Raw genomic sequence first — 27,767 nt, forward strand, 5'->3', positions numbered from 1 at the left:
GCAGTTTTGTTTTGTGCCTGCAAATGGTATGATTTAATGACACAGCTACTTGGTTGCACCTGCTGCTCAGTGCCTGGAAGGCTAACTTCTATCATTTGTGCCCACAATTAAAGTTACTGGAATTAATCTTAGGTGCAGAATGGAACCCCATAAAATCAGCGGCTGGGTTGAGGTCCATTTAAAAATGTATCCCAAAATCTTTGGCTGGCACCTGACATATGGCCTTTGTTTCTGTGTGTGTGTGTGTGTGTGTGTGTGTGTGTGTGTGTGTGTGTGTGTGTTTAAACTACTCAAGCAAAATATAGGAAAGATCAGTAGAAAGAGAAAATCATTTTGAAGTCCCCTGCTATAAAAGTCAGTATCTCCCAGAGTGGATAAGCCAGCCTTTCAAAAAGTGTAAATGCTTAACCTCAGTCAAATAGGATTAAAGGGCAGCATGCTGGATTGCTGGACAAGGTCCAGAGAGGGAGAAAGTGTCAGCATGTGCATATGGGAAATATGCCGAGGCCTTCTCCTTAGCTCCCAGTACCTTTTTCTAGTCACTCTTCCGATTTAAAGTGTATTGGCATCTGTACTCCTCTTTGGGGGTTCTTCACAATGTGCTATAATATGAACTTAGTCTTCATTTAAAAATAAATCCCACCTCCCCTTTAATGGTGTATGTCTCTTTAAAAAAAATATCAGTTGTTACAGTCATTGTTGCCCCACTGCCAGCTTTATGCCTTCAACTAATGTGCTTCTCCAGGAACAGTCTTTAAATGAGAAGTTACGGCTGCTTTTCTGATTGAAACAAACTAGTGTTGATTGCTGATCAGCCATCTGTAAAGGAGGGCATCTCAGGAAGGATATGAGCTAATGAAAAAATGGACCTGATTTGAAAGTGTGATGTGCTTCATGCCACAGGCTGGTCTGAGTGGCATGAGATTATATCAGTGCAAGTGAGAGGTAGATTGAGAATAAGTAACTTCTGTCTTAAAGATTAAATGGCAAATTTGCTATTAAATGTGAAAGACATAAAATGGAATTAACGCTTTGAGGGTGTTAGCTGTGGTTATATACACTCTGCAAATGGCACTTCTATCCTGTCACTTGCATTGTCAAATGGCACACTCTTCTCATTGCAGCTCAATTAATACTCATTCAGAAGTATCAATTAAAGAAATGAGAAATGAAGCGTTGACCCTTAGCAGGCGCCTACACATCACCCACTTCAGAGGCATGTTTCATGTGGCATTACTTCTCCAAATGACCTTTGTAACTGGTAAAATATTATTGATGAAATCATTAGGTTTCTCAGTCACCAATTGATAATTCTCATCTAGGTTGCCTGGTGCTGATAATATTACCCTTGCTGTAAGTAAGAGACAGAGTGCAGGGATGGAGGTATGTGGGGTTTTCTAGGTGATCCTGCATGTTATGTCCTGCTTTTCTAAAACCATTTATAGCACAACCAAATAGGCAGTGATGATCTAATGAAAAAGAACATTCACTTTTAACTGTAGCTGCCATGCTTTATTGTGTGTGATGTGTTGTGTTGAACTTTATTGTGTTATGTCTCATTGTTTTACAGCACCCTGCTGTATGCTTGTGATATGTGACATGATATAATGGGTGATAAATAAAGATTGGGCTGAGATGAAACATTTGGATCCAAATCTGGATTTTAACGCCCCCATCCAAATTTTGTTTTGCAGGGATAGATGGATCTGGATTTTGTTTTGGTTGATCTAAAGATAGGGTCCAGGCACAGAATCCAAACTGGATATTGATCTGAATTTTAAGTACCCCAAAGTTTAGGGGTATTTAGATCCAGAGTTTAGGACATCAAATGCATCCTCTCTAGACAAAAGCAATCAAATACAGAGCAACTAGTAAAATAAAACATGTTTGTTTTTGGATTGCATTTGTACCATTCACTCTTTTTACTAACCAAACCAATTTTATTCTGAAACTCCATCTGATTCAGATCCCTCTAACGTGAATCACTTTCCCAGTACCACTACCCTGTATAACCAAACCCTTAGTCACCTGGTTATTTTATTATTTCCACAAAAACCCTTTAGAAAATATGGGTTTGTGGCATATATGTGTATGCTTTGTGTCAGTTGTTTACCTTGTTTTCCTGTTTTTATCAATAGCTGTATAATGTTTAATGTTAAATATTTTCCAGTAGGACTTTAAATATAAAAAACTAATTTGGTTGATGAATTTATTCCACCCAAGAGTGAAAGATTAGTAGTACTAACTTGATCATAGTGCTAGCAGGCTTCCCCACTTGACTTTTAGCATGGTGTTAACTCGCAAGTCATTTTCATTTTTGCTTTAAGATAGGGATGATAGGTCTCCAGTATTAAAAGGCCAGGGAGCTAACACTGGATCTTATCATTTTCTTCCTATACTATCAATCCCAACAGTCGTCATTTCAGACTGAATGCCCCAGCAGTGTGTGTGGTGCTGTAGCCATGTGTGGTCCCAGGATATTAGATTGACAAGGTGGGTAGGAAATTATCTTGGTTCAATAAAAGATATTGCTTCATGCACCTTGCTCTTAACACTGGTATGCTGAGATTTTCAATGTCATTTAAGGGATTTGGACTCTGAAGCCCCATAATTAATTATTACTATTTATTAATTACCTTACCACCTAGGAACCCTAGTCCTGGACCAGGACCCCATTGCACTAGGTGCTTTAAACCATAGAACAAAAAGACGGTCCCTGCCCCAAAGAGCTTACAATCTAAGTGAAATTATTGAGAGCTCAGTGTCCAAATTAATTAGGTAGCTTTGAAAATCTCATCCATAATGTTTATCTAAGCGTGTCTAAGAATAAACTTACCAATGCAGCAGATACCTCACTAGAAATGAGGTGCTCAAGTACTATGACTGGGCCAAATAACTGCATGGGTGGATAGATGAAAATGATACGGCTTAACTGTATACTAATCAATGAAAACTCCAGACAATACATGGGTGATGACTGGTGTGTTACTATCTAAAGGCCAGATTCTGTCACTCATGCATGCTAATTAGTGCCCTACTAAGTGAGTAACTCCATTGCTATCAAAATCATTGCTACCATGGTCAATGGGGATACTTGCTGAATAAGGTATGGTACTAAGCAATGTGAGTAATGAGGGGACAGAATCCATCTGTGAATAAAGGCCACCTGCATAACCCAAAACTATCCAGTTAAGAGATGAATAGCACATTGTATCTATCCTTAATTCACCCCATTGTGTCTATGCATTATGAGATAGTCTTTAATTATGTGATTACAGACTGGATCATGCTCTGGGAGTGAATTAGGGCTGTGTAGTGAAGGAAGCTGTCAATAGAACCACCTGTCTCATTTGTTGCAGCAGTTGGAAGGTGTGTAGTGAATGAGGAAGGAAACTGCAGGAAGAGAAGGAGGGTTTCATGGTTAATACATTTGAATATTGCCCTGCAGAACTGGATTCTATCCCTGTCTCTGCCACAGAGTTGCTCATAGAAAAGGAATAGATAATGAGACAGAAAATATCACATTGCATCTATATAGATCCATGGTATACCCACATCTTGAATACTGCATGCAGATCTGGTCGCCTCACCTCAAAAAAGATATATTGGAAGAGGTTCAGAAAAGGGCAACAAAAATTATTAGGGGTATGGAACAGCTTCTATATGAGGAGAGTTTAATAAGACTGAGACTTTTCAGCTTGGAAAAAATGACTAAGGGGGGATATGACTGAGGTCTATAAAATCGTGAATGGTGTGGAGAAAGTAAATAAGGAAACGTTATTTACACCTTCTCATAACACAAGAACTAAGGGTCACCAAATGACATTAATAGGCAGCAGGTTTAAAACAAATGAAAGGAAGTATTTATTTACACAACACACAGTCTGTCTGTGGAACTCCTTGCCAGTGAATGTTGTGAAGGCCAAGACTACAACAGGGTTCAGAAAAGAATTAGATAAATTCATGGAGGAGAGGTCCATCAATGGCTATTAGCCAGGATGGGCAGGGATGGTGTCCCTAGCCTGTGTTTGCCAGAAGCTGGGAATGGGCAACAGGGGATGGATGGCTTGATTACTACCTGTGTTCATGCCCTCTGAAGCACCTGGCATTGGCCACTGTCAGAAGACAGGATACTGGATTAGATGGACCTTAGGACTGACCCAATATGTCTGTTCTTGTTTAAGCCAAACTTTTCACAGGTTGCCTTTGAGTATTCCTCATGTTCTGGGTACCGAATGTATGACACCTAAGGCCTGATTTTCAGGAGTGCTTGGCACTGACAACTGCAATTGAGGTTAATGGGCGCTCTGCTCTGAACATAGAAAGCAATATAAAAATGCTAAATACTCTGGATAATGAGACTAAGGTCTTCTCAAACTGAGCACCCAACATTAGTTAATACATTTGACAATTTTGGCTTTAATCTCTGTTTCTTAGTTCCCCCCATGAAAAATAGGGAAAATAATATCACCTCACCTCACAGTGGCATTTTGAAGATAAATTCATTAATGTTGGTAAAGAGCTAGAATACTATCATGAAAGAACCACAGAAAAGTGCATATGGTACTAAAACTATATTCAGTGCAGAGTTTGGATAGAGTGCAGTAAATATTGCAAGTAAGGATAAAAAGAAATAGCTATCTGTTTAGTCAGCACCATCCAGCCTGCGTACTGAATGAAACTGAGGTCCTGTAGAAAAATAACATGCCATCACGTAATTGAAGATAACTATCATAAGATATCATAATTAAGTTTGCGAGTTTGTCACGGAAGTCACAGATTCCGTGACTTTCCAGAACTTCTGTGACTTCTGCAGCAGCCGGTGTGGCTGGCCGGGGGCTGCCTGAGCAGCTCAGGTGGCCCCCAGGCTAGCCGCACTGGCCGCTGCTAGGACAGTCTTGGGCCACTGCACCGTCCTCCCCAGCAGCAGCAGGAGTTGATGCGTGGGAGGAGGTGAGAGCTCTGGGTGGACCTTACCTCAGAGGGGCTCCCCAGAAGTGGCAACATCCCTGAGCTCCTATGTGGAGGTGTGGCCAGGCAACTGCAGGCAACTCCGCCTGCAGGCACCACTCTCGTAGCTCCCATTGGCCATGGTTCCTGGCCAATGAGAACTTCAGAGCCAGCGCTCAGGGTAGAGGCAGTGCACAAAGCACCCCACCTAGAAGCTGAGGGAGGGGGATGTCACCGCTTCCGCGGAGGCAAGAAGTGGGGTAGGAAGCCTGCCAGCCCTTCCAAGCCCCCCACTCCGAGCACCAGCGGGGGTCCCAGGCCATGCGCCCTCCCCGCACCCAAGCACCTGCGGTGCCCCCTGGCCTCCCCCCCTCCAAGATTTAGTCAGGGCTATATAGTACAAGTCATGGACAGGTCACGGGCTCTGAATTTTTGTTTACTGCCCATAACCTGTCCATGACTTTTACTAAAAATACCCATGACTAAAATGTAGCGTTAATCATAACACGTATACACAAGGCATTTCCTAACTTTTGAGTGCTTGATTTGGCAACTTCAATGTTCTTTGAATGTATTTTTATGTAATACACATATAACATTTAGTAGGTGCTAATGAGTAGGATTGAGAGACCTTCCTCTCTGTTTTGAAGCATGGTATATTGTATGTAATGTCTACATTAGCTCATATGTGCTTTATGGTTGTAATAATATGTGGGCAAATTCTGGAGGTACTCAGTATCGGAAAACTGATTATTTATGGAGGGAGACAAATGAAAGCATATCTTTTAAATAAGTTAATTGTTCTTTTCTTGTTCCTACAGGTACCATTGTAGGGCATGGTCTCGCAGCTGCTATTGGCTCTCACAGGGATGAAGCAGAGATGGATGGATAGATAGATATAGCTGCATTACACTCATTTCCCAGAAACACCCCTCCCCCTGCCCGCTCTGAAGATGAAAACATAAAAGAATGTGAAGGTGAAACTTAAAATGTATATGAATGTTCCTTTCATCTAAGAGAGGACAACTAACGAACCAGCTGGAACACAGTATTTTCTTTGCAGGTGTTCCATCAGCTTTATAATGACACATCTTGGAATAGGAGAGTCACAGTGGACTCTCTTGCTTAACTGTCGTCATCACTTACCATTTGCAGAATGGAAGGTTTTCTGATCCTGTGTCCATGTGCATGACTCACCATTATTCCCTGTAAGCGAGGAAGAGTATCTCTTAAACAGCATAGTCTCATCATCAAAACCCTGTGCACTATGTGGCATGTAAGACCCAAATGAAGTGGCAAGCTCTGCACCACCACCCTGCTTCCATTTTAGGGCCAGAGCTGCACAGAATATTGCTACTATGGCAAATTAAAGAATTATGCAGCCAAGTTAATTGGTTATGAAATCACCCAATAACCATCAGTTTTGGTGAAATCACAAAGTGAAAATCTAGAATGAATGTATTATATTTACTTGCATCCTAGCTGAGGAATAACACTCCTGTGCATCTCAGGTGCGGCGCAAGAAAGGAGGCATTTTGGTTTGTATGGGCCAGCTGGTGATAGGCAAGGAGGATTAGAAGTGGAGGTGGCTAAATTTCAGAACTCCCATGCTGCATATTCCTGTGGCATTTTGGACCTGTGCAATGACTGTTGCTTTTCCGTGCTGCAGAGTTTATAAATTGTGCTTGAGTGGTATTTTGCACCAGTAGGGCTTAGGAAGACACTGAGAGCAGCCCTTCACCCTCACAAAAGTGACTCTGCCTTCCTATCTCCAGGAGATCGAAGGACAAGTTCCTCTTGTCTCTGCTGCTGTCCTGAACTTCAGATCTCCTTCTTGCTGTTTCCCCTCTGTCCTTTTAGGGGCAGCAGCATAGGAACAGGCTCAAGAAACCCCCATGGAACTTTCCCTGTTGGAGGAAAACACAGAAAAAGGAGGAGGAAGGCAAAATTGTTGGTGGCTAATAGCTCCTTAAATCAAGACACTACGACTTGATACTGAGATACATAAATCTAGGCTTTATTGATCGGGTTGCACTATATGAGTAGCCACCCAGCATTCCTGAAGCCCTATCCCAGTATTCACTGGGACGGATTACCTGGTGACGGTCTCCTTTTAATTGGTTCCAAAATGCTGATGAGGAATGTGAAGGGATCCTGTTAGGGACTCAGAATATTTGGGTTCTATTCACAACTGTGCCACAGACTTCTTGTTGTAACCTTGGTCAAGTCTCTTAAATTCTCTACCTCGGTTTCTCAATTGTAAATTGATGATGATAATACTTTCCCACTCTTGCCCATGTTCTAATTCCAGAACAATGGGTCATAAATGGAAGAATCAGTTTAGGGAACCTTCAGGTAGCTTTGTGTTATTCACAGGGATGAATTGCCAAAGGCAGAAAGAAAGACAAGACATGCAAATTAGTTTGAGGGAGATGCACAAATGTTTGTCTAACTTGCTCTTAAAAATCTCCAATGACTGAGATTCCACAACCTCCCTAGGCAATATATTCAATCCTGACAGTTAGAAAGTTTTCCCTAACGTCCATCCTGAACCTCCCTTGCTGCAATTTAAGCTCCTTGATTCTTGTCCTATCCTCAGAAGTTCCTCCTTCTTGTAACAACCTTTTATGTACTGGAAAACTGTCATCATGTCCCTGCTCAGTCTTCTCTTCTCCAGATTAAACAAACCCAGTGTTTTCAAACTTCCCTCATAGGTCACATTTTCTAGATCTTTAATAATTCTGCTGCTTTTCCTGGGACTTGGTGAAATGTGATGCCCAGAACCAGAGAGAATACTCCAGCTGAGGCCATATCCGTGCGAAAGAATTACTTCTCATGTCTTGCATACGACACTCCTGCTAATACATCCCAGAATGATGGGGGTTTTTTTGTTTTTTTTTTTTTTGCAAGAGTGTTACACTGTTGACTCATATTTATCTTTTGATTCACCATGGCCCCCAGATCCCTTTCCACAGTACTCCTTCCTAGGCAGTCATTTCCCATTTTGCATGTGTGCGATTGATTGTTCCTTCCTAAGTGGAGTACTTTGCATTTTTCCTTATTGAATTTCATCTTATCTACTTCAGATCATTTCTCCAGTTTGTCCAGATCATTTTGAATTTTAATCCTATCCTACAAAGCACTTGCAACCACTCCCTGGTATTGTCCACAAACTGTAAGTGCACTCTCCGTGCCATTATCTAAATCATTGATGAAAATACTTAACAGAACTGGAACCAGGACTGATCCCTGCGGGACCCAACTGGATATGCCTGCCCACCTTGACTGTGAATCACTGATAGCTATTCTCTGGGAATGGTTTTCCAACCAGTTATGTACCCACCTTGTAGTAGCTCCTTGAAGATGCATTAGCCAAAGGTGGTATTAGAATGGGGTGAATAACTCAAAAAATGTCTGCAAATAATTGTTTGAATAAAACTTTGAATTTGTTTTGTCTGCGTTTGTGCTCCCTTTCTGTTTCATTTTCCATGAATGGTCTTGTGAATGACTTGACTTGTAGGAATGGTCATGGACACAGCATATTTTAAGCAACTACTGGGGAATATTTTCAGAAAATAAATTTTAAACTCATAAAAGTGAGTATCATTACCAGCAACTTGAGTCTAAGAGCTAGGCTTAACCAATCAAGGAGCAGAAACAATAGCGTGTGATTTATGTGTCCAGTCAAAAGTAACCCAAACTGCGTGTGTAGAAGCTTCAGAACAAGAATTATTAGCAGAAATTATTCATTGTGGATCATTTTGAGTAATGAGCAAATCTGAGAAAATGAACTGCATACAGACAATTCTCATAGAAGAAAAATAGAAGCTGAAATTCATCACATTCTTTCTTACAAATTATTTGCTCTGCTCTGGGTGTTGGTATAACAGTCTGGAGCCTGGCAGTAACAGAATAATTAAAATATTAAAATGGCTCAATTTTAATCTTTGATCACGTCTCGATCTCTTTGAAGAAATGTCATGTTTACTCATGATTCATAATAAAGAAAAGTAGAAATGTCATTGTTAGAAGCATTGTTTTCACTATGTCTCGCATCAAGATTTGCAGGCAAACCATTACTCACACTTTCTTTTTAACTTTGTAGGTGTATGTTTATCAGAAGAACTGAGGCCCACCTTTTTGAAACTGGGGGATATTCTCATATGGGAAATGAGAGCCCTTGTATACAAAATAGCTAATTTTGGGGATGATGCTGTCTGATCTCCAGCACTCCCTCTTGCCCTTAGAAGCCAGTCTACAAATTTTATTACACCTGGAGGTTATTTATGGTAATACATTCTCATATACTAGTATTACAGGGTATTTTGTAAAAGAAATGATGCCTTAGTATCAGGAGACTGCACTTCAACAATCTGCTATGAACTCCTAGTTGACAAATGGGAAAAGTTACCTCCTTCATCCCAGTTTTGCCAATTAGTGAAATGAGATTTACGGTGGGTCTATACTACACACTCTTGCTGCTGAAAGGTACATCTGTATAAAGCCACTACAGTTAGTATATCACTTATGCATATATTGGGCATGTGCATACTTGGGTCCTCCTGTCATCACTGCACACACTCACCAGGAGTGCTTGTATTGATGTGCAGTGCACCATGGGTAGATATTCAATGTGCACCTCACCACTGTTTGCGCGTTGTATTTTGGGAAGTTTTGGCAACGTATGATGGGGCAGAAATGAATTATGCAGGGGTCACTGGGACTGGGTGGGGTCAAGTATCCAACATGCAAGTTCTCCACACCATAATGTCATCTCTAGCCCATAATTTTAGTGCCTATTTTAAAAATCCCATGAACCCACCTGGGACTTGTTGCCGTCCATCATCTCTGACAAGCCTGAAGTCTGCACTGTTGTCATGAGCACTGCAAGCAGAGGATGCATGATCCTCTGATATTTGCCAAGCTTCAAGGAGAGCCATAAAGGACATAACTATTTCCTGGAGGGCTGTGGGACATAGCGAGAGCCAATTCAAGGTTCTGGGTGACCTTCACAAAGCAGCTATCAAGGGTGAAGTACTGCTTCTCTGCCCAAGAAATGAGCACTGACTGGTGGGATTCCATCACAATGCAGGCTTGGGACTATGAACATTGGCTGCAGAACTTTCAAATGCACAAGGCCACATTCCTGGATCTGGGTGCAGAACTCGCGCTCCCCCCCCCACGCCAGTGCAGGAACACCGAAATCAGAGCTGCACTGATGGTGGAGAAGCGAGTAGTGATTGCTCTGTGGAAACTTGCAATGCTGGATTGCATCCCCTCAGTGGGAAATCATTTCGGAGTTGTAAAATCCACCCTGGAGCTGTCGTCACACAAGTGCACAGGGCCATTAACAGTCTCCTGCTATACAGGAATGTGACTCTCAGCAATGTGCAGGACAAAATGGATGGCTTAGCAACAATGAGGTTCCAGAGCTGTGGTAAGTGATAGCATGTATATCCCTATTTTGGCACCAGACCACCTTGCCAGATAGTACCTCAACAGAAAAGGCTATTTTTCTATGGCAGGGGTTCCTAAACTTGGTTTGTGGCATGTTTAGGATAAGCCCCTGGCGGGCCGCGAGACGCTTTGTTTATCTGAGCGTCCGCAGGTACGGCTGCTTGCAGCTCTCAGTGGCCGCAGTTCACTGTCCCCAGCCAATGGGAGATGTGGGAAGCGGTGGCCTCGCCTGCTCCACTTCCCGCAGCTCCCCTTGGCCAGGAACGGTGAACCGCGGCCACAAAGAGCTGCAAGTGGCTGTGGACGCGCAGGTAAACAAAGCATCTCGTGGCCCGCCAGGGGCTTACCCTGAAGAAGCCACAAACCTAGTTTGGGAACCCCTGTTCTATGGTAATACAAGCACTGAGGGATCACTGGGAATGCTTCACTGACATCAAGGTAGGCTGGTCAGGGAAGGTGCATGACACTCGCGTCTTTAAGAATACAAGACTGTTCAGAAAGCAACAAGCAGGGACTTACTTTCCCAACCAGCAGATTACCACTGGCAGTGTTGGAAAATACCAGTAGTGATTCTGGAAGACCCAGACTACCTCTTACTATCCTGGCTCATGAAGCTGTATACCTGCTATCAAGAGCACCAAGAAAAGATTCTGTGACTGGCTCATGTAGTGTGGTGTACTGTGCTTGACCAGGCCCTGGAGTTTTGGGCCTGTTAGGAATTATGTGATGGTTGGTATCACTGACAATGCAACTATTAATTTTGCGGAGCTTGTTGTACATTTATGATTATTACACCATCTTTGTCACTGATCCTATGAGTTGTGTCACAGTGTACAATAACATGCAAGTGGGTGCTTTCGCTACCACGAGGCATTCTGCAACATATGTTGGGAACTAATAAAGATGAATTATTTTCAAAACAATAGTTTTATTGAGTAATGAAAACACTTCAAAAATTCAGGGCAAATTGAAAGCAAATACATTATAAACTTAATACATTTATGGAACTGAGCTTTGAGAAGGAACATTCATGTCCATTTTCGCTACACATATACTGACCTGTGAGAGACACAGTTGATGTATGTGAAGCTGAGACTATCCTTAATGTCCCCAGGTGTGGAGTGGAAGGGGTATGGATGCAGCCCCAGACACCATGTGGCATGTTGGGGGAGGGCTGTAGGGAGGTGCTATACTAAAGTTCTCCATGGACTGCAGAGGGAGGCAAGCCCAGCATTGTTAAACCTGTAAGTCCATAAGTCTCCAACATCAGTGTTTGCTGCTGCAGAAGCCCCACTATGTCCTAGTGCATCTCCCACTTCTCTTCCTGCTGGGACTCCTTTCTCTTTCCTTCTCAAAACGGTCTTCCGTATTTATCCTCCAGACCTTCTGTTCAGTCTGATGCTGCACTGGCTTGCAGGATCTTGGCAAACATGTCACCTCAAATCCCTCTCTTTCTCCTCCTTATCTGACTCAGGCAGACCATTGATGTGGAGGGGGAACCCATCAAGGCTGCAATGGCAGCAGCTACAGATAAAACCGCGAGATACCATGTCAGTATACTCACAGTGGAAAGTGAAAGTTATGATGCAGAACGCTCTCCCTTGCTCTCCTAAAGGCATGAGGGAAATGAGGAAGGAATTGCTCAGTTGCATGAAACAACGACGACGATGATGATAGGGCAATTGCATTGAATAGTGGCAGTGGTGATTTTAGCTGGTATCTCACTCCTTTGGGTAACAAAGGCACAGAGAGTGCAGCTGCTGCTGGCCACGTGGGTCTGTATGCTGGTAGCCTGTTTTCTGCAATAGTGCCTGCAAAAGTTATTGCCGAATGGCATAGGAAAGTATCCTGTTGCTGAGGAAGAAATAAGGCTGCCATCCCTAGGAACCTCCAGGAGAGGATTGCAGAGTCCCCTCATGAAAGTTTCACAGCGACATCTCAGGAGGATTCAAGGGACATCCCTATGTACATAAACAAACTGCTCCACAGCCCCTCCCACCTGCCTAACTCTACAGGGGAATGAAAAGCAGGTAACAACTCTGCCCCTCATGGTTGTACTGCTACCTCTTCTGGTATGAATGAACTAGTGAAAAGTTGATAGCTGTGTCCTGCTAAGTTAAAGGTGCCATCACTGTAATGGGAAATACACGTACACACTTAGCTGAGGTTCCTTCCCCTGCATCGGGCTCGCCTATGCTCAACTGCAAGGACTGACTGGGCTACAGTGGCATCTCAAACAGGTCCTGGCTCATGGCATAGCTGGACCCCTGGTCACATGTCCCTCATCCTCACGGTTCAGGGCAGGAGTCTGAGTCTTGGGCTCCTCAGAAGTATCCTGTGTGGTGGGCTGTCCCCCAAGTATGACGTGCAGCTCTTCGTAAAAGCAGCACCAGATTAACTGTTGGCTGTCCTGGCCTTCTGATACGCTTGCTGCAGTTCCTTCACTTCCGGGTGGCACTGCTGCTGATCCCTGTCATATCCCTGCTCCTTTATCCCTCAGGCAATCTGACTGTAGATGTTCATGTTTAGAGGGCTGGTCCATAGCTGTGCTTACACAGCCTCTTATCTCCACAGGCCCTGGAAATCAAAGATCTCCTGTCTACTCTAGGCTGGAGCACATCTGGAGCGTGTAGCCAGCATGGTCAACTGGGCAGTTGCGGACAACAGTGGAGAGCTGTTAGGTGTGCTCGCCAAGCTGGATGATCAAGAAAAGACATTTCAAAAATTCAGTGTTTTAAAGTGGGGGTGAGGGTTCTGGTCTCCGTGACCCCTGGGCAGTGGAATTAACAATTGTGATCAGAGTGGTCAGTGTCAGTCAGTGTGGGACAGCTGTTGGAGGACTGTTAGGGCTGACATCGGTAACGCTGTGTCTACATTTGTGCTGCATTGACCTTGGATCAATGCCCATCAGCCATGGCTCAATGCTGCTTGAGGAGATGATGTTACTATGTCATCCTAAAGGAGATCTTACGCAGTGGGAGACACATTTAAGTGTAGTTAAATGCACAACTAGATTGACACAATGTGGCTTACATTGACCTAACTTGGTAGTGTACGCAGGTCCTATGTGTGGTTCTCTTGTATTGGCATTGTGATACAACAGGGCCAGAGAGCAGCAGGAGAGTGATAGATGGGAGGTATATAAGCCCTAAGATGATCAGAGCCTTATTCCCTGTGGATTAAGGAGAGGTTACTACAGGGTAATTAGAGCACCTGATGTCAATTAAGGCCCCACCAGAGACCTAATAAAAACCCCTGCTTCAGTCAGACAGGAGATGGGAAGGAGAGCTGACTGTAGTTTAGAGGTCAACTGGTGTTGACCAGAAAATTAGAGAACCAGGGATAGGGAGACCTTGCCCAAGCAGGGAGGGACTCCCCCAGCACAGAGGTCAGAGAGAAACCTGAAAAGCTGAAGGGGCTGGGACTGGAGGAGGGGGTGAACCAGGGTCTTCTCCTCCCACTCCCCTTCTCTCCTTCTCCAGGGCACTAGCGGAGCCCAAGAATAGGGGCAGGGGTAGCGCCCTGACCCTCCACATCAAGGAAAAGCACAGGAATCACCACAATAACATCGATCATTTTGCCACAGCATATACATAAAGTCATATTCTGATTGCAGTTACATTGGCATTATTGTACTGAAGTCGGTGATGTTACTTCCAGTTAAACTGGGTATAACTGAGATCAAGATAGTGATGGGATGCAGCTGAACAGTGTCACCACATTTAGAGCAATTAGTCGTCCAGTAGAAATAGTAGGGACAAACATCATAATTAGTTTCAAGAAGGAGTTTGATAAGTTTATGAACAGGATTGTGTGACATGGTAGCCTGCACTAGCAGGGGACTGAATGTGCAGACCCAGGAGATCCCTCCCAGTTCTACGTTCCTAATTAGTTTCATAAATAACAACAATACTCAAAAAAGTGACATATTCCCTGTCCCAAAAAACCTCAAAACAAAACCAAAAATCTCCCAATCATCCGTGAGGCTTAATTTAAAAATTCCATTCCAGATAAGTATTTGAAACTTTAAAAATACTAATGCCCCTACTGTACTTGCACTACATTGATGACATCTTCATCATCTGGACCCATGAAAAAGAAGCCCCTGAGGAATTCCACCATGATTTCAACAATTTCCATCCCACCATCAACCTCAGCCTAGACCAATCCACACAAGCGGTCCATTTCCTGGACACTACTGTGCTAATAAGCGATGGTCACAGAAATATCACCCTACACCGGAAACCTACTGACTGCTATTCCTATCTACATGCCTCCAGCTTTCACCCAGATGACACCACACGATCCATTGTCTACAGCCAAGCTCTACAATACAACTGCATTTGCTCCAACCCCTCAGACAGAGACAAACATCTATAAGATCTCTATCAAACATTCTTACAACTACAATACCCACCTGCTGAAGTGAAGAAACAGATTGATAGAGCCAGAAGAGTACCTAGAAGTCACCTACTACAGGACAGGCCCAACAAAGAAAATAACAGAACACCACTAGCCATCACCTTCAGCCCCCAACTAAAACCTCTCCAGAGCATCGTCAAGGATCTATCCTGAAGGATGACCCATCACTCTCACAGATCTTGGGAGACAGAGAGCCCCCCAACCTGTAGCAAATACTCACCAGCAACCATACAACAAAAACACTAACCCAGGAACCTATCTTGCAACAAAGCCCATTGCCAACTGTGTCCACATATCTATTCAGGGGACACCATCATAGGGCCTAATCACATCAGACATACTATCAGAGGTTCATTCACCTGCACATCTACCAATGTGATATATGCCATCATGTGCGAGCAATGCCCTTCTGCCATGTACATAGGCCAAACCGGACAGTCTCTATGTAAAAGAATAAATGGACACAAATCAGATGTCAAGAATTATAACATTCAAAAACCAGTCAGAAAACACTTCAATCTCTCTGGTCACTCGATTACAGACCTAAAAGTGGCAATTCTTCAACAAAAAAACTTCAAAAACAGACTCCAGCTAGAGACTGCTGAATTTGGAATTAAATTGCAAACTGGACACCATTATATTCGGCTTGAATAAAGACTGGGAGTGGATGGGTCATTACACAAAGTAAAACTATTTCCCCATGTTTATTTTCCCTTCCTACTGTTCCTCACATGTTCTTGTCAACCGCTGGAAATTGTAAACAAAAGAAAATGTGCATTTTCTAAATATCAGGAAAAAGTGAGCAGCAGGTGTTTGCAAACCCGCACATCTGTGCAGAAAATGCTCATTTAAATCCAGATTAAATATACAGTTTTGAAGCCTGACCTTTCTGAGTAATTAAAGATTTCTTCTGTATGGCTTTTGTAGATAAGCTAAGATAGTGAAGTGAAAAAAATCTTTAATGGCAAACATGGGAAATGTGGAATTTTTCCTCATGCATTTTTTTGTTGCTGAACTGGACATTTACTCAGTCTCCATCACATTGTATGCTAATTGTATGTTTGTGATATAGAAGGTTACAGTACAGAAGATAGATTCCCAAGTCCTATGGGAATATGGGTCATTGGGGACGGCCTGAAGATAAAAAGCCCTGAGAACACATATGGAAGTAGCCCCGCCTAATGTTATAGGGAGAGTAGGGAGGCACAGGCATTCATACAAATTCCTCTGCCAAGAAATGGGCAACAGGCAAAGAAGAAAACCTATAATATAGTATAAACCAAATTATATTGTCACTTCTATCCATCTAGTTTCTTATACTGGCACCCATCACCATAATGCCTGACCACATTCTTCCATTCCTTTGTAGCCTATACCAATTGCAAAAGATTGTATAACGCAAGGATGGGCAAACTTTTTGGGCTGAGGGCCACATCTGGGTATGGAAATTGTATGGCGGGCCATGAATGTTCACAAAATTGGGGATTGGGGTGCGGAGGGGGGTGAGGGCTCCGGGGTGCAGCCAGAATTTATGAATTCAGGGTGTGGGTGGGGGCTCCAGGCTGGGATTAGGGTTCAGGGGGTGGTGAGGGTTCTGGGGTGGGGCTGAGGATGAGGAGTTGGGGGTGCAGGATGCAGGATGGTGCTCCGGGCTGGAACCGAGGGGTTCAGAGGGCAGGAGGGGGATTGGGGTGGGGCAGGGGTTGGGGCATGGGACACGATTGGGGTGCAGGCTCTGATATGCGCTTACTTCAAGTAGCTCCCAGAAGCAGCGGTATGTCCCCGCTCCAGCTCCTATGTGGAGGCGCAGCCAGGCGGCTCTGCGCACTGCACCGTCTGCAGGCACCACCCTTGAAGTTCCCATTGCTCATGGTTCCATGCCAATGGGAGCTGTAGGGGTGGCACTTGGGGTGGGGGCAGTGTGCGGAGCCTCCTGGCTGCCCCATACATAGGAGCGGGAGGGGGGACATGCTGCTGTTTCTGGGAGCCACGCGGAGCGAGGCAAGCTCCGGACTCCACTCCCCAGCAGAAGCTTGAGGGCTGGATTAAAACATCTGGAGGGCTGGATGCGGTCCCCGGGCCATAGTTTGCCCATCCCTGGTATAACGGGAGATGTTGCCCAGGTAGAAGTCTATTCTCTGTATACTTGAATCACCGTAATTTGGTAGAATGACAAAGGGTCCTTTTTCTATTACCTGATACCTGTTCAGCAGAATTGTATACTACCTCCTAAAGCCTTTTGAGGACCATGCCAGATAATACTTCTAATTTGTACTGCTGTTGTAATGCGTCTGTAGCATTTCTCTGGATAGAAGGTGATGGGGTAAGATACATTCCTGGTTGAAAGAGAGTTTGCTTTTTTTCCATATTTTGACTTGTTCCATGTTTCATTCATTCTCTTTTCCTTACCAGAGTTAAACCTGGAGAGGTTTTTTTAAATTTGTATCGCTCTCTTCACTAGTCTATTCAAACATGTTAGCTTTGCTTGCCGGGGATTTGCCAAATCTTTGAACTGGTTTCTGTTCACATGGTTTTGAACTAGTTGAGTTTCAGGCAAATGCAAAAAGACAAAGGTGAGACTGGCAAGTATTGTTAAGCTCTATGAATAGCAATGTGATTTTTTATTATTATTATTATTTTATTTTATTGTTTTATTTATTATTATTTTTGGGTGGGGTATCCCAAAGTTCATCCAACCAAGAAGTCCCTTGTGATGAACTGTTACAGGTTTCATTAAGAAACTAAAATAAAGTCACAACATTTAATCTTGAAAAGTTTGGGACTATCCAGGGATACCAAGAAGTTTGTGGTTGTGGTTGTTGTTGTTTTGTTTTTTTAAAAAAAGCTTTACAAACAAAGCTGGCTTTTGTTTCATGCATTAATCCAAAACAAGCTGAATTTTGCATGATTTCAGATTTTATCGTGAAAGGTTTGCACAGAGCTAATCTTTCACTCCTCTCACATCCAGAATTTCCTCACCGTTCTTCTTTTGCCTTCCCAAAAGCAAGAGAAAAAGGAATCATTTCTGTTAGTTAATTATAAACTGAAACACAATAATAAAAGTGAAGTAGTAGTTGAAGAACTGCAAACACAATTTGGCTTATTTTTCCAACCAATTTTGGAGACTCCTGATTTTTTGCAAGTTTTCTAGATCAATGCTGTGCAGTGGGGTTAATGCTGCTGAAGTAGGTGGAATTATGTTAACATGGTGGTGACCAGCAGTTTTGTTAAGACATTTTGACTGGGTTCTTGTTGAGTGAAATCCCGGCTTGTTATTGTTTACAGGAGCTCTGGCCAGGTTACATTATGACAGTGAAAAAAGCACCACTTTCTATTATACTTGGCAAAAGGCAGTTTTTGCTGATGACAATAATTCACAAAACTCCCCTGGCTGAAGAGTGAAAATTGTTGGCCTTTTGAAAAACTGGCAAAACATCAAGTTATGCTACTTTTGCTTTGTGTAAGAATTTGTCCTTCCAGCTCCACTTGATGATAATTTGTGGTTTTATACCAGAAAGCTAGATCTGTGGCAGTTGTACAAAGGTCAGGGAATTTCAGCTCTAAAACTACTTCAGGAACACAAATCTGGCATGTAACAAGGTATTGCCAGATTCTGTTCTCTCACAGTTCATTGTGGTGTATCCAGGTTCTAATGTGATGCAGGCAATAAAATCAGTGTAACTTGAAGCTTGTTCACATTTCTGGTGCTTTCTTTTTTATTTTAAAGTATATAAAATAATTCATAGTCCATCAGTTGTACAATATTATGAGTGTCTTTATTTGATGTCTTGATGGCATATTTGATGCAATGTCTCTGCTTATTTGACCCATAAACAGAAACACTCTGGTGATGCAGCAAGAGTGGGAAAAATGCTGGTTATATTTTTCAGGTGAGATGCTTGTAACATGTCCTCTCCCAATTACAGAACCCTGAAATAAGTGCTATATTTACTACTTAGCTTTCAGTATCCTTTTAGGAGCTTTCTGATGCAACAGGTGCTATTTCTTGTCTCCAGTACTTGAATACATTAATTGTCTGCTGCCAGTGACCCTATCTGGTAATACTTTACTTTAAATATCCATTACTATTAACATTAACTAATGCTTAATTACAAAGGAATTCCTGTGGAAGTGCATAAGACAGGCATGAAAGTCAAGTGAGTGTATTAATGATTGGTTTTATCCCAATGAATACCAAATGATTTCATAATGACTGGGGAGGTAATACATAATAAAAAGGGTTGCTCCCTATTTGATAAACTTACCACAGAATTAGAACTCATTCTTGGCTACTATTCAGAAGCTGCAACCTAGCCCCAGAGCTTGTCCTTGCAGCCTTGTGTGGGATTGCACTGGAATTCAGTCCAGAACCTAAGAGAACTTGAGATGGATTGTGATATTGTATTTGTTGTTGCTTGTTGGTATTAACTGCTACTGTATACAACTGCAAGTGTGGGTAGTGGAATCTGCTCTATTGAAGTGCAAAGACACTGCCTTCTCTGTGGTTTAGGCCATCATGCATAAATGGATTCAGAGGATTCAACCATGGAACAAATTTCCAGAGGAGATTAGACAAATCCAGTCTGACCATCTTCAGGAAATCCAGTAACTCTTTCCTTCTATGATAAAGATTTGCTACCATCACCAAGAGACATTCACAACCATCACAACCTCCCTCCCCAACCCTCTGAAAAATATCTCCTTAATCTGAGTTTTTATAATCCAAAATGGGAAAACAGCCAGAGAGTCCTTGAAGTCCACTGGGGACTCTGTTATTGCTCATTTAAAATAGAAGGTGCTCAGGTACTCTGATGGTGGTGAGTAGTACAAAATCCTTAGATAGAAAGTGTTTTTCTATGAAGGGATGAAGTTTATTTGTTTGGACAAAGGGACTGTTGCCCTAACTAGGATTTTAATTCAAAATGGTGTTTTGTCTTAAGTGATGTGAATACTTGGTTTAGTTCCGGGAAAGGGAAGAGTTTTCTATCTGAGAGCTATAAAATGATGAGATAGATGCAAAAGAAAGTAATCTATCATGCATTGGTGTAATCCATCCATTGATCAATGCAAGTAAGATCTGCACCTATATACCCTTATATCTGGGAGAGCAAAGAGAGCATGCCAGAGTAGACAGCCATCCTAAAACCTGATCCAAAGCCTATTGAAGTAAATTGGAGCCTTCCATTGACTTCAGTGGGCGCTGGACCAGGCCTTAGATGAGGGCAAGAGAGGAGCAATGTGTCATATCCAGGAAATCAATGTCACAGGGGAAAGGCCAAATGTTGGTAACCACTAGTAAAAGTGTACTGGCCTGTAACATAGCGGCAGAGTGTTTGTGGCACTCAGTTCCTTTGTTGAAAAGGGTGTGTATTTTCGAGTTTTGCCTTCAAAGAGGGATTGACAAAATAATCTAATAGGCCTCTTTCCTGTCTAATTCCTATGATTTAAAAGGAGGAGTTTGTCTTTAGTAACCAGTGGACTCCTGCTTTGCAGGAATAAAGAAGTAAAATGGAATGTTTCTGATAACTATGAATTATCTTGTGACTCCTGGAGAGACTGGAACTTTCTGGCTCCCAACAATGAGAGCTAATGAAGATGCCCTTTTATAAAGCGCAAGACTGTTGGCGGTGTTTTTAATGGCACATGCTGTATTAGAAAATCATGCTTTGTAAAATTCCCTGGAGTGGCCGTTTGGATGATATTACATCCAATGAATCATAGCAACTGCCATAAGGGCAGGGCAGCAGCTAGAGCAGAAACACATAGCAGTGGCGCTGCATTGAACTGCTCAGCTAGTGACATCTGGCCTCTCTGCTCATAACAAGTATGTCGTGGGCCATACACAAAAGAACGCAGGCTTCAAGGTGAGCTGTTAAAATGAGGTGTCGCTTCTGCTCGCCTTGACTGGCTGTTCAGGCAGGCATTGAAGGCCCTATTAAAAACAGGTAGCAGGTGTCTGTAAGGGTTTAAAGCTGTTGTCCTGGATTAAATTCCAGTTCCTCAGTTAATGTGTAAGGTTGCATGTGAGCAATCGCATTGAGCTGAATTTGCTTACACAGTGACTGTGCTTCATTTGGGAGATGTTTGGACTATGAAAGATGCTAGAAGTTGCCTTACAGCCAGATTTTCAAAAATCTTTAGGTGCCTAAAGATGCAGAGTGGCACCTACTAGGATTTTCAAAAGCTGGTGATTCTCAGCTTCCTCACCCATAAGATAGATGTTGTAAGGGTTAATTAGTTACTGTTAGGTACTATTTAAAATGTTTTTTTAGATGCCAAGTAATATTATTACTCATCTTGTTTCACTGATCACCACCTTGGGGCAGGGCCTGTCTCTTGTTCTATATTTTCACAGCACTCTCTATGTATGGAAATTTCTTCAGCCATAATCATTCAATGTAGGGGCAAGAGGTAGACTAATGGCACCACCTGCCAACAACAAGGCAAGAGGTAGTAGTCCAGACAGCTGCACAGCCTTGGAGAAATTCTGTCTTCCCTAAATGGAATTCCCTAAAATCTCATCTGGTTATTTAAAATGGCTGCAGCATGTGACGTTATATAACCAACCAGTATGTGCTGCAATCCTAGGTATGTGGATCTAGTCAAGGACATGGTGTCTGCCTTAACTTTGGATCTCCTTGCTTTTGTCAGCAGGTATCTCATTGTTACACTTAGCTCTTTGTGTGTGTGTTAATTATTTCCTTTCCATGTCCAGCTGGCACATTGCTTTAGCACCTTAAGTTGCTCAATTTGATCTTTGTGCTCAGGAACAAGGTAATTAAGTAAGCTACAATTTAAGGAAATGTATTTGCCTTGACTTGTTGCAAGTCTTCAGACAGTGTTCCATCCTAAATCATTTGATAATGTAAGAAGCTCTGTGCAGTTCCCTACTTGACTGAGAGTTAGTTCAAGAGGTCACAAATCAGTAATTGATTCTCAGTGTGTCTCTGCTGGTTTTATTAAAGTAATGAGGACCATCTTTTTTCATCTCTGCTAATATGTTACCAAGCCATCAGCTTCTCAGTTTGGTGTCAGGATGACTTTGACAGGTTGTTAGCAACTATATGATGTACAGAACGTCACAGAGATGTCTGAAACTGTGTTGCTGTGTACCTTATAGAGCCTTAGGTGGTCTTGAAATAGGTGAAAGCATTTGCAAGAAAAAGTTATACCAGCAATTGAAAATATTCCTACAGTTTTGAAGTCCTAATGAAGAAGTTCTTTATTCCAGCTCAGGCTCTTGATCACTACCAGGGCAGTTTCACAGAGCTGGGAGACATCATGATGCTGATACTTTGGAATGAAACAGATGAAAAAGTCATGCCAAACAGAAAAGGAGTACTTGTGGCACCTAGAGACTAACAAATTTATTTGAGCATAAGCTTTCATGAGCTACAGCTCACTTCATTGGATGCATTCAGTGGAAAACAGACCTAAAAGTGGCAATACTTCAACAAAAAAACTGAAGAAAAAATTTTTCTTTTTGCATGAAGTAACTACTTTATAGTAAAAATGTATGCATCTTGGAATGTGGTATATGCAAAAAATAAATAAAATTATGTATTTGTCAGATTGAAAATAAAGTGTTGGACCAAATGATGTGATGGAAATTAGCAAGACAATAGTAGATGATTATCCATATTTTGTAACTTTCTCAATTTATTTGTGATACTTCTAAACTCTGAGACCCAAAAATTGCAATCTGTCTTTCAAAGTAAATGTAATCACATTTACACAAAACTTTACACATTTATCCAAAACAGTTTTTTATTTAGATTCTCAAGGTATTTTGGGCTTTGGAGTTGCTAAAGGCATAGAGCATAATAACTTTGAGACTATAAAGAAGTGAAAGTCTGAGCAGCTAATGTAGTTGCCCATTGTACTGTAATGTGACTGTGTGCTGATGGTCTGTGGGGAAAAAGAAGCAAGCCATTGTACTGTGAAAATGGTAAGGCACAATATTGTGCATTGTATAATAAAGAACTTATATGTACAGGGTAGTAATGAAATCGATTTTACAAAATACTACTTTTATGATCTTTCTATTACCAGGTAATTGTATATTTTAAGTGGTCCACATTAATTACCATTTTACTGTTCTCTGGTTTAAAGGTGAAAAAAATCACATGTATTTAGTCCCAGGATGAGTGAGACAGAGCAAAAATGCACACCCTTTATTGGAGACGGATATGATATTTAACTTTTTTCATCTGTTCTTAAAGTGCTTTACAGCCATTCTGAGTTTTTGACAAAAGATTAAAAAAATGCACCATACCTTGCAAAACAATAATCCCAGCTACATTTTCTACATCCTGTTCCGGTAGTGAAGAAAGTTAGCAAATCCAGGGGCTTGTTGAGACAGAAGAGAATGCAGCCAGATATTAGAAGATGGTACCAAATATAGAATGTGGCCCAAATTCAGCAAAATCCTCAAGCACTTGCTTAACTTTTATGGTCAATGAGATTTTAAGTATGTTCCTAAAATTAAGCATGGTGTAAGTGCTTTGCTGAATAGGGATGGTTTGCTGGACCAAATCCCAAAAGCACAGCAGCCATAAAGAGTGGAAAATGCCATACCCAAAAAACAAAAAAAAAGAAGATGAATTTTCAGTGCCCAAATGAAACTGTAGCACTTTATACAAGATCTCTGTCAACCAGGTAATGTCAACCATAGGTTTGTCTAGTTCCAATATCTTACTTCTGATTGTGACAGAAACATGATAATTCAGCCAAAAGAAGACACCTTTCCCCTATAATGCACTTAGCCACTTAAACAGTAATTTAAAGAGCATTTAAATATTCAACAATTACACAATTTCCAACATTATAATATCAAATAAATTAGAAAAGGGGAAACTGAAAGAATTACCAACTTACCTTTTTCAGTGGGGTTGCAACTGAAAGTGAAAGAAGAACAACACAGACTGGAGTCCTTCAGAATCACAGAAATTAGAACGGGGGGAAAAACCAGTCATCTAGTCCATCTCCTTCCCAGTGTGAGATTGTTCCTGACTCACACCTACTAGTGTTTTTGTCTGGTCTATTTTAGATGTACCAAGTGATTGAGGTTCTACTGATTCTCTTGGGAGACTATTCTGTAGCACACTGTTGTTGTTTTTCAGCAGTACCATCATGTGTAAAAATCATTGGTCTAACAAACTTCACAATAAGGTTGAAAGCTGGTGGAAAAACTACAGAGATTACTAGAGAGAAACAATTTTGCTTTCTGATATTTGGAAGAAACCACACCCACCCCTATACCTACACTCACTCACACTCGTATAACTTAGCTCCTAACTATGCTGAATCATGTTATAATTGCTCTTGTAATAGCAATCATTCTTCACCATACTCTGCTCCCTGAGACAGTGTTACGAATGCAGAGCCTCAGTAAGTGCAAATCCAACTTTCAAAATAACACTCAATGCACTTAAAATAATTTGTCTTAAAATACGGCGCAATTGTACTAGCCTCCTTCTTGCAAACATTAAGGGAGGTATTAGTGAGGAGACTATAATTTCCTTATTTTTCTCATCTGTCTCCTCCTTACTTTCTAGGTAACAGCAGCAGTGAATTTTTTTCTTATTAAGAAAAAAAGCAATGGCAGAACTGCTTTTGGCATTACACATGCAAAGCTGGAAGTATAGAATTTAAATGATCCATAATGGATTTGATTTGCAGCTGCATGCAGAGGAAGAAAAATGAACTTTTTTAAGATACTGAAGCAGTTATTCTTGGTATTTCTCAGCTCACCATTATTCTCTCTCCCTCAACAAAACCTAGTCAGCTACCATCCCAGGAAAGGCACTCCCAGCTTCAGGACAAACTATTCTCTGTTAAATCTTCAGATCTTAAAGGGCAGTGGAAAACTTTACATTCTTTTAGTAGGAAGGCAGGGACTCAGTATCGGTGCAACTCTCTGACAGCTGATTGTTGGAGCCCACAAGCTGTACCTTGTAAATAATTCACATAGGCACAGAAAATTTGCATATGAAGATGAAATATCATTTATAACTCAAAAGATATTGGCTTGGATGAGGACAACTTTCCAACACCTTCAACTCATTAAGTACCACTAAGGAAAAGGGAATATAGATGATGTAAAATAAACTCTCTCCACTTGGCTTGCAACTAACACAGAATAGTTAGCAGTAACCAAACTGAAAATAAAATACTGTGTGTGGAGGGCGGAAGGGGAGGTTAGGTTTCTGTAATCACTCAGCATAAACTAAACTATAAACTAAACTCTTTCTGTGCTGTTAACTATGTCGGAACCTCATTCTTTATGCTGCTAGCAGCTCTTGGCTTTACAATGGGGCATCTAGCTCATAAGTAGGATGTTGGAAATGGTTGCCCTACTGCATTTTTGTGAACTGATGTGGCCTGCCAGGAGAATATATAATGTACCAGTTAAGACTATATCTTACTGTAATTTTAGGTTGTTGGAGAGATGGTTTTTAGAGAGACAAGATGTTTTGTATAACCAATTTGTTTTCTTGCTTTGTTAAATTATATGTGGGGCTGGTAGCACTCCTTAGTATTAAGGTTGCCCATCACTTGCCTTTATAAGACCCTGTTTTGAGTTACTGATAAATTTGCCAGGGGTCCTGTGGAAAATATTGTATGTGATCATGTAATTTAAAGACAGGTTTCAGAGTAGCAGCCGTGTTAGTCTGTATTCGCAAAAAGAAAAGGAGTACTTGTGGCACCTTAGAGACTAACAAATTTATTAGAGCATAAGCTTTCGTGAGCTACAGCTCATTACTGCATCCGATGAAGTGAGCTGCAGCTCACGAAAGCTTATGCTCTAATAAATTTGTTAGTCTCTAAGGTGCCACAAGTACTCCTTTTCTTTTTGTAATTTAAAGACTGTCTCATGAAGTATGCACATAAGAGGGGGCGGAATTAACTCTGGCATTTCCTAACTTTTCAGTGCTTGACCTTGCAACCTTAATGCTTATTTAATGTCACTCTTTGTGTGTGCTATTTATTAAATATAGACTAAGTGCAAGTATCAAACTGTAAGTATCTCTGATCACTGGAATGTTGGGACATCCACAAGTAAGCCTTTAATATCCCACTAGAGGACATAAAATCTATGTGCCCCATTCTCTTACTGTGGGATATTCTCTTACCATGGGATATGCCTCCCACTCCCTTCAGGTGGACCAGCTTGTATGCTGTAGTGGCAGAATGGGGTCATCAATGCGGAAGAAGACACCCAACTCCCATTGACTGACCTAAAATACCAATGCAAAAGAAAAATGCAAGGAACAAGATGAGATCCCTATGGCTTCATGAGGGACTATGCAAACATCCAAAACTATTTATTATTTTGATTGTTTATTACTTCAATTGCTGTTATGCCTAAAGATCTGAAGGAAGGATCCGACACCTACTTTACTACATGTTGTACAAACAGACAAAAACAGTCCCTTCTCTAGGATTTAATAAACAGACAAATGAGGCAGAAGGTTTTGGAAGGACAAGCTAATTGTAGAGACAAATGTGGTTTCATCAGCTGGCCGTCACAGTGGTGTCAATAGTTATAGGTAGTCACCAGCTTCACCAGTGCCAGATAATGGCAATTTGTAGCATGCTAGAGATTGATTGATTGGAAGGATAAAAAAAAAGCCCCGTATTGGCAAGGGAGAGAGCGAGAGAGAGAAGCAAACCAAGATACAGAGTCAGTTTAGGGCTTCTCGGTGCAGCAAGAAGAATGAATTAATGCTAGCCAAAGGGGTTAAGAAAAACTTATGAAATTGTTTAAGCAAAAAAAAAAATACTAAAGCGAAAGTAGACCCATTAATAAATGAAGAAGAAGAGTAAATCAGTTATAATTCTAAGTGGGTAAACTACTGAGCTGCTTTATAAAATCTGTAAAATTTAAGAAAAAATGAGGTAAAGAGGAATGGATAATTTAAGAAGCAATGATGACTTTGTCAAAGCTATTGAAAAGCAGGTAGGAGAATAGTTAAAACAACTGAACACAGATACAGATCAGCAGGTGTGTTAAGGGAATTAACTAATGAAGTTACAGAAACACTGGCAATTATTTACGAAAAGTTACAGAGACTGGGAAAGTACCAGAGGGGGAAAAAACAAATGAAATACTGAACTGGTAAAAAGGGAGAGGGGAAAAAAAGCAACTCTGGCCATGACCATTTAGTGGTCCAACTCCAAGCTCTGGTAAAGTAATGGAATGTATATTAAAGAGAAATGGAATCATAAGCACAATTAACAGTATGGGTTTGTTCAGAATAAATCATGCCAGAGAAACCTAATAGCTTTTTAGATCAATTTATGGTAGTGGACAAAAGGAATAGCGGAGTTGTAATGCATCTGGACTCTAGTAAAGCATCAGGTCACAGGGCCCTCACCACATCTTACTTGAAATATTAATTGAAATTAATGTGGATGTCAGCATTGCCACATGAACTAAAAACTGACTGAAGGACCATAAACCCAGGGGGGTGATAAATGTGATGTAGTGTGATGAGTTGCTGGGGACTTCCCACAGTGGTGCTATACAATGATCTGTGTTAGGCCTTTTTTTATTTAATGTTTTTGATGATGATCTGGAAGAGTGGGGAAATAGGTGATTGGATTTGTACCTGGTGAACACCCAAGAAAAGCCTATAAATAGAGATAATAAACTATTTATATTCTTTGGCAACGATAGAGTGAGAAATGGCATGAGCATGAGTGAAGACACCAGAATAAGGCAAAAGGGCCATGAGAGGTTAGAAATGTGGGCAGGAAGGCGGTGGATTGTGCAGCACATGCTCAGGCTGTGAGCACTTACAAATGATGGACTCCAGTGAAATCAGTGTAACTGCTCCTACAGGTTAGTGTTCCTCAATATGAGCAAGGGTTGCACAGTATAGCCCAGTGATTTAATCTGGGAAAATGCAAGCTAATATATCTGGGGCCAAATA

At 41.5% G+C, this 27,767-nt stretch overlaps 2 long non-coding RNA genes across 2 annotated transcripts in view; one reads left to right on the forward strand and one right to left on the reverse strand.

Annotated features, from left to right (window-relative positions):
• Window positions 1-7,497, forward strand: part of LOC122458740 — a 44,905-nt gene extending 37,408 nt beyond the window's left edge. Inside the window, exon 4 of the long non-coding RNA XR_006278951.1 lies at window positions 5,772-7,497. This is a non-coding gene — a long non-coding RNA (uncharacterized LOC122458740). The remainder of the gene's footprint in view (window positions 1-5,771) is intronic.
• Window positions 1-24,710, reverse strand: part of LOC119850972 — a 66,609-nt gene extending 41,899 nt beyond the window's left edge. The window contains exons 1-3 of the long non-coding RNA XR_005291088.2: window positions 23,707-24,710; window positions 6,422-6,857; window positions 6,097-6,156 (exon numbers count right to left, since the gene is read on the reverse strand). This is a non-coding gene — a long non-coding RNA (uncharacterized LOC119850972). The remainder of the gene's footprint in view (window positions 1-6,096; window positions 6,157-6,421; window positions 6,858-23,706) is intronic.
• Window positions 24,711-27,767: the final 3,057 nt, after the last annotated feature.

Source organism: Dermochelys coriacea, chromosome 2 (assembly GCF_009764565.3).
Source record: "Dermochelys coriacea isolate rDerCor1 chromosome 2, rDerCor1.pri.v4, whole genome shotgun sequence".
Taxonomy (NCBI): Eukaryota; Metazoa; Chordata; order Testudines; family Dermochelyidae; genus Dermochelys; species Dermochelys coriacea.